Raw genomic sequence first — 14,248 nt, 5'->3', positions numbered from 1 at the left:
GGCCGTTGGATGGACATCGTTGACCACGCCGCGCCGAGAGCACCAAGGCGGTGGACGACGGCGAGGCTTACGAAGGGAACGACAGGGAGCCGGCGAAGACAGACAGTGGCTGCCCATGCGGTGGAGAGTACGAGGGTTGACTGGTTTGGCTGTCGTCGCCGGAAAATAACATGAGGTGTGGGTGAGTAGAGGGATAGACAGGCCAGGGATGCGAGTATGATGGGGCCATGAGGCCTGCCCAGCAGCACTGCCGGCCACGGAGGCGGGAGCAGGCGGTTCCGACGGCGCTGGTTTGGGCGGCTGGGGCAGGAAGATCAGAGACTGAAGAAGCACGATTGCCGTTAGATTGACATCTAACGGTCTGACACTGGTAGAGTCGATTGTTGACTAAGTTTCTTTTTTAAGAAACCTTGTGTACGCATGAACTTAGTAGGCCCACAAGTCAGCCTCCAAATTTGTGGCAGACAACATAAAGCCCATTTGCTATTTTTTACAATTTGCAGCCCATTTGCTATTTTTTATAATTTGCAGCCCATTTGCTAATTCTTAAGTAACTTATTACAGCCCATTTTCTGCCCAGGACCACGATCAAAAAGTTCAACCTTATTTTGCATATTTCGGTGGAGTCCAAACTGTTGTAATCCCGAAATGATAAACATTTTTAAGAACTTATTGATTTGCCAAAAAAATCGTTTTGTTTTTGTAAGCAAAATAAGACGTGGGACAATTGAGTTGGTTTAAGGGAAAACCAGTGGTAAAAAAATCAGTGCTGGGTGGGAAAAACAACAAAAATAAGGATGTAAATATGAAAAGGGAATTTTATGTGTTTTCAATATAATGATACGTGTATATGAACTAGTAAAACTATAGGTAGAGATTAGAAAACGTATGTAGGACATGCGTTTGAAGAGGAAAATAGAACTGGGCTGTGTGTTTGATTCAGTAACAAAACTGTCTGCGGATGTTGTAAGACAAAATATAACTAACGCTGGCGGGCCAGAGGCCAGTAGATACCTGCTGGATCTTTGTGCGCGTTGTCGTCATGGGCTGGGCCTGTTAAAAACAAAACCAACCCTGGTCAGTCTACATCCCAGTTGAAACTTGCTCGACCTGAAAAATCAATATACGTGCTCAATAAACGAGAGAATTCTGCAAGCACAGACTGATAACTGGGACGCAGCATGGATATTGTTTTTTTATCGTGATAATAAGTGCATGCACATGTTTCAAAAAAACTGCAGAACTGGTAATTCTAACGGCGGGTGCTTATGCTACCCATCAAATAAAAATTAGGTGCCTGAGAATTCGTTTGGAAACAAATGATTCAGATTTATATCCACGTCGACCCTCGGCATGATGGTTAGAAGCAAATGCAAGTTCATACCAAAAGATCGTTAACAACAATACCAACTTGCGCACGACAAGGTAGTACAACTACCAATACCAAACTACTCCTGGCCCTAGTGTTCATCTGGTAGAAAATCTTGCAGAGGACCAGCTCCCGCTCCTTCTCTTGCTTCAGGTCCCCGATGTGGTACTGGTGCATCACCCAGTTGGTCCACTGCTGGTCGAAGTTCTTGTTGGTGTGCAGCACCAGAACCTTTTTTGCTGCCCGTCTGCCGGCCGTTGACCATCACAGGCAAGGTATTGCCGATCTTGTGCCACATCGCGTGTGTGTCGCACTCCGACTGTATCTTGCGACGCGTCCACGTGCCCCTTTTGAACGCCCTAGAATTGCGCTGGAAGAAATGCTTCCTTAGGCCACTCAGTGTGATACCTGTAGTATTGTGGAATACAGGTTTTAGTGTACCTAGTTGGCATTTTCACAACATCTTTGGCATGTTGCAGTCACTTGTTTCACTTTTTATTAACTGTCAAATTGTATTTGTTTCACCAGGTCTGCGTCTAAAAAGAAAAATAGAGCTATAAACAAAGGAATATGTTTGTGCAAGTAGACGGCTGATCGGTGTCTTAACTGGAAGTTTCTCAGGTTGGGTGTAGCATATGTCGTGCTCGCTGTCGATGGTTGGTATGAACAAATCGATGAGAGACTGAAATCTCGCGCTGTCAACACTCACTTTGGCCTCAAGGTGCTCGATCAGCTCCTGATGCGTGGGATCGAACTTGACGCCAGCCGGCAGCACCGGCCAATCCTTCTTCGACTTGCATCAGTAATTCTAGTTATATGGTACTCAATGTATGACCAATCGACTGTTTTAAGTGAATGATGAAAGATTTCAACAGAGTAAAAACTCGCGCTTCTTAGACAATTGTACGAGAGTAATTGCCATGCCGTTTTGTAAGGGCGCTTGTAAAAACTCTGAACTCTATTCTCCTCTTATTTAATGGATGAGGCATATCTTTTGCCTCCGTTTAAAAAAAAAAGATTTCGACAGATAAGTGGTACTCAAAATCTGAAGTCTGGAATACCCGAACACGCCGCCGGGATTCTTGTGTCACCTCACGCGCAGCGTGTTGTCACGTTAATTCAATGTGTGGACATGATGAATAATGTGACCGACGTATACTAGTACTGCTACTGTACTACTCCCTCCGTTCCTAAATGTAAGTCTCTGTAGAGATTTCACTATGTACCACATACAGATGTATATAGATGCATTTTAAGTTTAGATTCATTCATTTTGCTTTGTATGTAGTCCACCTAATGGAATCCCTACAAAGACTTATATTTAGGAACAGAGGGAGTACTTACTAGTCGTATTTAGTGTCACAATTTATACATAGGTTTAACTAACAAGTACGCACTTGAAGCCCAACTGATATATATGTATATATATGGCTTCTACACAGCACCTCCATCATCATTATCAGTACATCCTACGCAGGTGAGTTAGGATGCACTTGATCCCAGGAAGGTATCTATCCTTCAAACCGGAGGAGTGCTTCAAACTAACAACAGTACATAATATCCAACAAAAGAGGGTCATGCTATAGCAGCAGAATACATGGCTCAGTCTAGATATCAGCACGAATCAAGTTGTGCATATTTGCTATTGGCATGAACCACATCGCCGCATGTCGGGTTTGCAAAAGCCATCCATCGCATGGAAGCTTGATGCCTTTCACACACTGAAGATTACCTGGCAACAAGCTGTGTCGACGAATCTCTGGATATGGTGATTCATGAAACCCATGGTATGATGTGTAAACACAGCCCCCTCGCGAATGGAAGTTGCAAAGCACAGTAATCATCGCCGGTGATATGATTGATGATTGGTTGGATGATCAGATAATTGAGCCCGAGGAACAAGGAGTGGTTGCCGAGGCTGTAAACCCGCCTCCAGTTGAATACGCCTGGCCCAACGGAGCTGGGATCTTTCTCGAACACGAAGCAACCATAGCCATCAATGTCACGAATGCCCCACGCATTGTACTGCATGTGGTTTGATGTAATGGTTTGGTCAATTTGGTATGTGCGAATGAGCATCAAATGACCGCCGTCAGCTGAACGAGCGATAAACCAGCACCCATCGGCTGGTATGATTCCAGGTCCTGGAATCAAGAAGGCCAGCGCATTTGCGTCTGCTGCAACAATTCAAATTGGAGACCAAAAGGACAAAAATAAACAATCATGTTCAGAGTATGTGTGGAATTAAGATTATTATAATAGTGACACATATCATAGACAGAGAATTGCAATGTCGTGGTCATAATCATACCCCAAGTTAAAAAAATAAGCCAATGGCTTTCATATTCTAGCAACATGTCATGGTTCAAACATCATGTAACAATGAGAGGAAAACAGCTATGACAGCGCCTACTCATATTCTACCATAGCACTTACTACTACTATTCTCATATCAACTCTAAGCAATAACATGTGTTGTTATAAAAATCTAGTAAACGAGAGTAACATATAGCAATCATGATGTTATGCTCATAATATGTATTCTAACAATCATTAGATTCCAATTGTTCTCATATCAACTCTAACAATAACATGTGTGGTCATAAAAATCTAGGAAATGAGAGGAACATATAGCAATGATGTGGTTATAGACATGCTATGCATTCTAAATTTGTAACAAATGAACAGGCAGTCGTATTCATAAGGTAAAGATGAGATGAGATAGAACAATTACACGACGATAGATTCCACTAGTATAGGTAGCCAATCTGTGCGTCGACCGCGTAAACGATGCCATCGTGCACTATAGCATCAGACAGAAATGTTGCCGCAACAGGATTGATGATGAGCCATAACCATGTATGGCGACCGGATTCCAGATAGACTAATCCCATGTTGAACAAGGCAATGAGCTTGTAATCCATGTAGTCTTTGATGGTGTGGGCACTTCGCAGATTACAACTTTCTGCAAACAGAGGTCGAGCCAAAAGCTTGACGCGTCTCGTGCGTAGTAGGCAGGAGTGTCCGGCGGGCCGTGAGGCTCGATGTCGGCGGTATCCAACAATGGAAGGGTGATCTCTCGCTGGGTGTAGATATCCACGAGACGCCACGGACTACCGGTGTGGTGGATGAGGACGATCTAGTTGGCCTTCATGCCCGCCCAGTAGTGGCCATGCATGAAGGACAGGTGGACGGGTAGTGGTAGCATGTCGAGGGGCACCACGGCAACCTCCGTAGGATCGTCAAGTCGGTGTCTGGGCCACCTGCGAGGATCGGGCATCAGCAAGCAGGGTGTCTTGAAAAGAGCCGGCCGGTTGCAGACGAGTAGACGGTACAAAGACATCGAGCATACGGCCAGACGGACGGTGCTGAGTAGGTCCATACGACTACAGATCTGCTCCAAGAGAACATTGGGGAGGGAATTCCAATCGCGGCTCTGCGTGTCAGTCGGTTCTGCCATTGGGGTTTTCGGTGTCTGCGAGCCAGCGGGGAAGTGGATTCGGGCGGGCGAGCGAAGAAGCTTCTCCTCGTGTGGCCGAGCAGTGAGCGGGGGGATATGGTACGCGCGAGCTACCAAGGAAGATGGCGCGGGCGGGCGAGCAGTGAGCGGGGGTAAATGGTGTGCGGCCGACGATGGGGAAGAGAGGAGGAAGAAGAGTGGAAGACGGGGAAGAAAGTGCATTAAATCTCAATTCTACTAGTACTACTACCAGGATATAGGCACCGTCCTCCGGAGTGTAAATAGTTACACCGATGACATGTGGGTCTACCACAAGAGGGCCCATATGTTAGTTAATGGAGGACACAGGTGCATAGGCGTATTTGCGGAAGCGTGCTCTACTGGCAAACATGATGGCAGTACTAGGTAAGGCTGATTTAGTAACACCAACACACTGGTTCAGCTTATTAATTACGTGTCCCACCTGCTGCAGCGTGTATTGTCACTTCACTGCGAAGACTAGTTGAATCTACGCTCACTTCACTCATTTTGCTTCGTACCTAGTCACTTGTTAAAATCTGTAGAAAGACAAATACTCCGTATTTGGGAACAGAGGGAGGCTTTTACTCCGTACTGGAGTATTTGGGAACAGAGGGAGTATCACCATATGGAGGGAACAGAGGAAGTTTGAAATATGAACATGTCAATGTGAGGGAGTAAGCCCCATGCATACATGCATGCAACATGCAACACTCACACGTACTCCACATGGACGCACGCAACACTCACGCACCCATGCGGCACACATCACACGACGCAACACACATGCTCACGCTCAAGTGCTCAACCTACTCCCTACGTCCATGAAAGACTGTACATTTAGAGATTTACACATTGACCAGGGTATAATTAACGCCCAAAAGTAGCAGACTTATGTGTGCATGCGACCATTGAGATAAGAAGATTAAATGAAGGCCGTTGCATGCTGTAATTAAGGATATACATGTAGCTTATACCTACAACACAAGTTGGTGTATTAGTCAATCAATATCGATTTAGATTAAAGGCTAAATGCATTGGAAGTGTAGATGTACATCATGTACTACTACACTCTTTGTTTTACAGTCGATGTACACTCTTTGTTGGAAGGCCGAGGGAGGACACGTGCATGCACTCACATACACAGCTAGGGCAGTTCGGGTGCAAGGGTTGGACTCGTGTGGCGCCTGCGTAAAGTTTTGTTTAACTGATTTCTTTGCTCCGCCAACTGACAGGTGGGACCCAGAAACCAGGTGACAATTTAACCAGTCAACAAAGTGCCACGTCGACTATGTGGCCGGTTAGTAAGGTGCAATACGGTGCTCTACAATGAGCTAGTGATCGTATAATCGACACAAAACTATATATAGTGACCGTAAAGAGCGTATTATTACATACATTGACCGCCAGTGTATTTTTCTCATTTCAAATTAAGCCATATTAATCGGAAAGGACGCAGTATGGACTACTACTAGTACTAGTACTGCTTCGATGTGTCCCGTCAACTCGCCGAACGAGGAGAAGCTTGCTTACTACGCCTCTCCCTCGCCCACGCGCGCGGTGGTTCGCAGGACGAGGAGAGGGTTTTGACTACAGCGCCCTCTCCCTCTTCCTCTCCCTCGCCCTCGCCCTCGCGGTGGACGTGCAGCAGTTCAATCGGTGTCAGATTGCCAGACGCATATTGTACTGTAGTATCATAATTGTTGGACCTTCTGAAGAGGCGAAGAGGCAAGTGCAAGGTCCACACGAGTACGAACTGTTGAACCTCCCGAAGAGGCAAAGAGCCAAGCGCAAGGTTTTATAGGAGTTGTCGTCCTAGTAGGAGTGTACTACAACTATAGCGATGATGCTACTGTATGATGCCGCCACGTCACGTATATCCAAAGCTGTGCCACCTTTTTTCTCAAAGAGCGTGTTGGAGCCCGTGCAACAACCACACAAGTTGCACGTACACATAACACATTTACTAGTAATAAATTCTAAAGGACAAATGCCAGTATGCCACACAAGTTCATCTCCAATTCATGTGATAAATTTGTGCACGACTAGTCTACATATATTCACAGCGTTACCGTTCACAATTACCGTACTCCACTTACATGTTATAGATGGGCTACATGCATGTCCTCCTCCAGGTTCCAGTCCTAGGTGTTCTTCATGGATGGCACGATCCATAGCAGTGGGCAACGAGAATCATTGTCGCAGCTTTCTAGTCCGGTTCCACACGATGGAGACTCATCCAAGCTGAAGCGGCATAAATCAGGGATAGCGTGTCCCAGCATGTCGTTCATCCGGTGGTGCGCAATGAAGACACAACCATGCTTCATAAACGGCAGGCATTTCGTGTCGTGCACGGAAGGTGGCATCCGCTTCACAATGGGGTAGTTGTCCCCGATGAAAAGCGAGTACTCTCCAAGAGTGTTCCTCGGCACCCACGTAGCATCACGGGGGTCGAACTCGGCGCCGTTCATCTGGTACACGCGGCATACCAGATCTGGACACATGGTGACGTACATAGTCAAGGTCCATGCATAATAATGTTGTGCTCAAATATGGCGGTCAGTAATACTGTGCAGCAAATAGTACTACTCCGGTATAGAGGAAGTAAAATAACCGGCTTATTATATATAGCCACTCTTGGCTACATGGATGAGATAGTAAGACATGGAAAAACAAAAATGGTGGTAGCTAGTGGGTTCAAGTCTTCAAGGGCCCAGCTAGCTATACGCGTCCTCCAAGGTAAAAAGTACTCCTACTAGTAGTACTAAGTATACTACTAGTACAACAATGAAAGAGAAGGCGAGAGGGTTAAAAAATGGAATACCTGTGTAGATGGTGACGGTCCGATCGTGGTAGATTGTGTGACCATGTTGCACATCAGTGGTACCATGGGTAACGACTGCTAAGATAGTTGATCCCAATATGCCAAAGTCAGCTACAAGGTTCCAGGTTAGACCGAATCGCGGATGCAAATGCACATCCAAGATCGGCAATCTTATTTTGATCGGGGGATGACTTGTCCCTACAAAATAATGGAGTACTGTTAGGGATGCAAATGATGGTTTGTGCATTCCGTTTGTAATCTCCCATACCGTAGGATGGCAACCAGATGAAACAAGTCCCCTGGCTTGTCACCATGAAGATGCGGCCTAGATGGCACACGGTGTCTTCGAATGTGTAGGGGTACAAATCTGCCGCCACCAACATGCGCCAGCCTCTGCCGTTACTGCGTCTTGCATTGATGGCAATCCTTATGTCGAACACCGTGATGAGATAGTAATCGTCGTAGACGCGTCGCTTCGTCGGCGGGTCTGCAATTGCTATCTTCTTCAATCTCATGTAGGCATCATCATACATATGCAAGCCCAGCCAGTCCGGAAGGCCGATCCCAATGGTGGAGAAGGGGTCTACCAGAACGGCCGCACTGTTGTGTATGTTGTGAAAAATGATGGTGGTATCCGGCCGGAGGTATGCAAGCCAATCTTCGTTGGCACTGACCCAGACCTATATATAAGACGATAGGCAGCGGAGAAATTACGGGATGGAAATGGAATAACTAAGTACTACATGATCAAACTCCATTACTGACCTGCTCATCGGACAAAATCCGACTACCTCTCAACGTCGGCAACTCTATCGGAGTCAACGTGCAACCATGGCCAGGGAGCGGTGGACCGTTCGAAGGATTGTCCCATAGAAGAACATTCTCCTCGAGGACACATGGAAGACCAACAAGCATGGCCTTTTCCCAAACTTGTTTAAGCAGCGTCTTGAAAAAGTTGGTGCAGGAAGCACCGAGTCTTGCGGCGGTGAGGACGTCGGAGCGGCGTGCGATTTCTCCCAGAGGATCGTCGTCCAAGGTCTCCCAGCCCCGACAAGGAGGAGAACCGCCTAGCGAATCCATGGGAGCAGCGACAAACTGTCTTCTCTTCGGGGGGAGGGGAACTGGCGAGGAGGAGATAAGAGCGTAGTAACCGCAGGGCCTCGTCCTTTCCAACTGTAGATCGTTCCTCAGCGAAGGGGAGAGGCTATTATTTACTACTAGTACTAGCATTATGGAACATTATGGGATTGCATTATACTGTAAATAATAGCACTAGTAATAAATTTTTGGCACTAGGTAGTAGTTTTTGGCGTGCATTAAGAAATTTTGGGTATGTTTTTGCCATTTTTTGTACACACCAACTAGTGTCAAAAAACGTCTTACATTATGTGACGGAGGAGTACGTACTCATACTGTAGCAGTACTAGTACTACTTTTCTCAACTACGAGTATTAGTGCGATGTACTGTACTTCTAGTCTAGTCTAGTCTAGTATAGTGCACCAGTTTTGAACTCTTGAATCTCAGGGCCAAGGAGCTACAGTTGGAAGTGGAGGGTACTACTGTTCTGTAGAACCATCGCTGTACTATCAATGCAGGGGAAGTACACCTACGTAGTGGCCTAGTGGGTACTCTCGATGCTATATTCAGCCGCTCCTCTCACGTAGGAGTAGCTGGCCTACTCAGCCGCTCCTCTCACGCACACACTAGCAGCCTGTTTATCAGCGACGGTTACTGCGGTCTGTGGGGGCAGAACATTTGAGTTATTTGATACAGCGAGACTAGGCTTTTCGCTTCCATTTGTGGAGGTGTAATGGATCTCGTCGAACTTTGTTAGTAGTTCCTTCTTTATGAATGAGATGAAGCAAAGCTTTTGCCTCTGTTTCAAAAAAAACACGTCAAGAGGAATTTCTTTTATAGTAGAGCCGATAATGGAGTGAAGTCCATGCGTGCAACGCCACAAGCTACAGAGTACTAGTAGTACAACACTTTACATAGAGTACAGAGCCATATTGCACAGTTCCCAATGCCCCGCCAGGCTTTTCCGGCTCCTCGGGCTTAATTGGGAGGCGCTAGTTTAAATATGCTACTACTAGCTGATAAGGAAGCTGCAAGCGAGGTGCGGCTAGGGTGAGCACGCGAGCCACGAGATGATGGGAAGGAAAACCCATTCATGTGGCTAGGCTGTCCAGTGCACCCAGATTGTGGGGCGGCACATCCGTTTGACTTCAAAACTCAAACTACCAGTGTAAAATATTGGCTCATAGCGAAGTGTAGTACTAGTACTATTTTTTTTAAAAAGGCCACTGTGCGTTCGGCCGGGATCGAACCCACAAAATGAGGTATACACTCCCGCGACCACTAGTAGTACTCGTTGGAGTACAACGCAACCTAGAATCGCCTTTTGTTGCTAGTAGTACGTACATTGTTCCTTACAAGAACCCCTAATAATGCAAGAAACCACTAAAATGCCAAGAAACTACTACCACTTGCATACGTGGCAGACTTAAGATAAGACTACCTTATCAACCATTGTACATGCTCTTACCAACCAAAATCCTCGAGTGACCTCCTACCTCCGGCCCGTCCACCTAGTCATCCTCGGCCATGGGACGCAGCTACCGCCGCCGACAGAAGGCGAGGTCAAAACCGCCGGCGGTGCGGAGCCCATGTTGCGGCAGCCCGGATGCCAGCTCCGTCCAGCGCTCGCGGCCGCTAGCTAGCCAAGATAGCTCCGTCCAGCTGCTTGTCTGCAAGGTTTGCTAGCTAGATTGGCACGGCAGCACGGCGGCTTGCTCACGCGCGCCGCGCTCAGGCCAGCCATCTGGCTCGAGCGAAGGCCAGCACGGCGGCTTGCTCGCTCGTGAGTCACGCTCGGGCCAGCCTGCCAACCTGTGCGGAGGCTAGCGCAGCGTCCGGCCCGTCCGGCGGAGCGGCGGCCAACTAGCTCATCATCGGCGCCACCGACGAACACGCATCAGTACTGTTTGAAGTAATGTTCAGGAAAAATAATGATTTGAGGGGGAATAACAGGATAGAAGGTCAGATGTGGGTCCCTCGTGTCAACTGTCAAACAAAATGTGTTGGTTTAAGCTGCCTCGTCAGCACGGACGTGTGGGCCAACCCAGTCATAAATGGGTTTAAACGAACCTAATCGGTAGGAGTACTAGGTAATACTAGAAGTTTTTGGCATGGATTAAGAAATTTTGGGTATGTTTTTGCTATTTTTTGTACAATAGATTCTTCCTAGGGCTGTTTGAAAGTGGTAGTTTTTTGTTAAATACTCTACATATTGTAAGTAGGAGTGAAAGTTAAGCTTTGGAAGCCAATAAGCAAGGCTAGTTACATAGTGCATATGTGTACATGATTGAAAGTAAATATCAACCATGAGTGACTAATATCTTGATGGAAAACTCGAAACTATGGAATACTAGAAAAAATACATGGTTGGAAATACTAGCAATGTTCATGTCCGTTGCAACGAATCATAATTAGAATAATACTTATTCACAAACTTGGTACAAAACACCCTAATTTTGATATACATATGTATATTATGTTTCAATTATAATATATTCCTTGGGCTATTTTGGTGAGGTCAGGGAGGGATGTGGTTGGTTTAAGATACTAATTATGGGTTTTTCTGCAAATTGGTAGACAAGTGGGATGTTGGTGAGAAAAGGCAACAACTTACCTCACAATCGTTAGATGTAGATCTAATGATTGAAACAACGGATGGCAGACACACCAGCATCACCAACTTAGTCTTGTGTAGGAGTACTAGCAAGATCCGTGCATTAATGGAACATCAAGATGCATTTTTTTATAAAAACACTTGTTGTGATTGACCCTTGCGGGAGTAATCCCATGTGTAAAAACTAATGATATCTCGAGAAATATGAGATAAGGTGAAGAGTAGTTGGGTGTGGTCGTGGTTGGTGGTCGGACTGAGCGGAGGCATAGGGATTGACGACGCCGGCAACGGCCACTAGGCCAATTTGTTCCAGAGGCTTCCTTTCTTAATTGCTCAACAATGAGGTTTGTTGGAGATAAGGATGAACGAGGGAAGGCCTTGTCTGCAAATGTGGAGAGGGGTGCGGGTATCTTTTAGTTTAATTTCCATCCGTCAGATATAGATCAGATGGTCTATACTGCAAGATGGCACACGTACCATCATCACCAACTCAGTTTTTTATAAAAGAAGAAATATAAGTATGGAGATACAAACGTATTATCGATACTTGCTTCCGTAAACTAGCATCTACATTCTATTCAACGCCTCGGCATGTGGGGCCTTAGCACAATGACTTCCCGACTGTGTAAAACAAATATTTTCCCGTCGCATGTGGGGCCTTAGCACAAGGAGGGGGTGACGGCGGCACGCTTTTTGGCTTGCTCTAGTCCTACTAGGTGGTCTAAGCACGTGTAGATTTATTCTTTTTCACGTCTCGTGTTCGCCGTACTGCCACGACTGTTGATGAGTAGATGGTAAGTTATTCACGGGGAAACCCTTGTTGAGTGTGTTTGCGAGAGAGAGAGAGACAGTGTGCGTGTGCGATATGTTAGAGACTGAGGCAATGATAACAAATTCTTTGTGTCTATGTGTGTGGAGGATAGAGAGAGACATGTACATGGGGCTTTGTGTTGTGTAATGTGGAGACACATATACATAATTAGAGAGTGAGTGTGTGAGATACACATGCGGAGATGGGGAGAGATGAGGATCCAGATAAATGGATGTTTGTGCGTGTCTGTGTGTGTTTGTGCACGCGTTTGTGTGTGACAAGGAGAGAGTGTATGTGGAGTAGAGAGACCACTGATGATGTAAACCTAGTATAAGGGAAGGGGGAATGGTGTGACATGTGTAGTAGCGAGATAGCACAGGTGCGGGCGGGGGGAGCAGACTATTTGGAAGAGACATCGAGTGTGTGTGTGGGAGAGGGGTGTGAGAGCGAGAGAAAGAGAGAGCTAGCGATGAGAGAGAGAGAGAGAGAGAGAGAGAGAGAGGAAGAGAGGGGGCGAGAGGGGTGGTTTGTGTCCATAAATGGCGTATAGATAGGGAGACAATGTTGATGTTGTCCGAAATTGGCCTATGAACGGAGACGCAGGGGAAGCGAGTCATCGTGTGTGCGATAGGGACTTCATGAGAGATCTAGAATAGATGGTGTAGAGAACGATGTGCGAAATCGAGAACGATTATACATTAGGGAGCTATGCAAAGAGTCACGACATATATGTATACAGGGAAGGAGCTGGGGCGGGTCCGCATGTGGGAGAGATAGAAAGAGGAGAGTGGTGCATAAGGAGACAAAGTGTGCTTGTTTGCAGTGGGGGTGGTGTGTGAGGTGAGTGCGCGAGAACCACATAACTAGGGAGATAGACGTTTGGGGGCGATGTTTTGTGTGTATGGGAAATATATGCTCTACATAGTGCGTGTGCTGGGGTAAGAGAGATAGCGGGAGACCTAGAGAGTGAGGGAAGAGATGTGTGCATGCCCGGGAGACAAAGTGATAGAGACCTATGTTGGGTTCCGGACTTTACAAGAGAGAGGGGTGTTAATGTGCTCGTGTGTTGGTGTCTGGGGGAGAGAACGACTTCTCTATGTGTGTGTGTGTGTGGTGGTGGGGGGGGATGACTTCAGATAAAGAGTGAGGTGTCTATATTTGAGGGACTTTAGCGTAATTGAGATATTGTGCACTCATGGTTAATCAATTTGTTTCACAGTTTGTACTATGAGATAACGATACTTTTGAACATGCGTGATATACCTTGATGTACCAGAATTACAAACTTAAGATTGGAATTTTGGAATTCGACTCCATCATTAGCTTTTATAATTCATTTAAATGGAGGTACATTTTTTAAGCCGGAATTTCGTGATTTCAAATTCATATATCAAACCTAGAGATATACACATACGGGCATGTTCAAACTTTATAATCATTCACTTTATTCATACACATACACATTTTTGCTTTTGTCATCATATTTAGGATAAACACATTTGGAATTTCATTTGAATTGGACCATATGATGGTATTTGCTTGTAGTAGCTCAATGATCCATATTTGAATTGAATGGACAATCTAAGTTTCGAGTTGGAGACATTGATTTTCAAAACATGCACTTTTTTGCGTGCAAAACAAACAAATTGTCGGCCATGATATCATAGTCGGCCGTACGAGAGCAGAATACTTATAATTTTAGGCGCCAAAAGCTTTCAAACTTCCCGCTCACATCGAAATATCACGCGCCCGAAAGTTTAGCCCTGCGATATTCCTGTTTTACCCCTACCACATGAACGGAAAAGGGCTGCTTTGGTAACTCCATTGTTTTCCCCTCTTTGCCCCCAACATTCTTCCCCAGAGCCCCTCCCCTTCCCCTCCCCGACCCCCCAACCACGGCAAGCCGCCGAATCTAGTCCTCCGCCGCAGCGGTGGACCTCACACCCCGCCGAATCTACCTTCCGCACCTTGGAACCCCCAACTGCCAACTCACCACTTCACCGGAGCTTCTTCAGCGACTGGCTTGTCCACCTCTCCAGATCTCCTTGACCGCCATCATGGTCCACCACACCGG

Source organism: Triticum dicoccoides, chromosome 3B (assembly GCF_002162155.2).
Source record: "Triticum dicoccoides isolate Atlit2015 ecotype Zavitan chromosome 3B, WEW_v2.0, whole genome shotgun sequence".
In the NCBI taxonomy this organism is placed as follows: Eukaryota; Viridiplantae; Streptophyta; class Magnoliopsida; order Poales; family Poaceae; genus Triticum; species Triticum dicoccoides.
The sequence above is the reverse complement of the archived record's forward strand: the minus strand, read 5'-3'. Positions refer to the sequence as shown.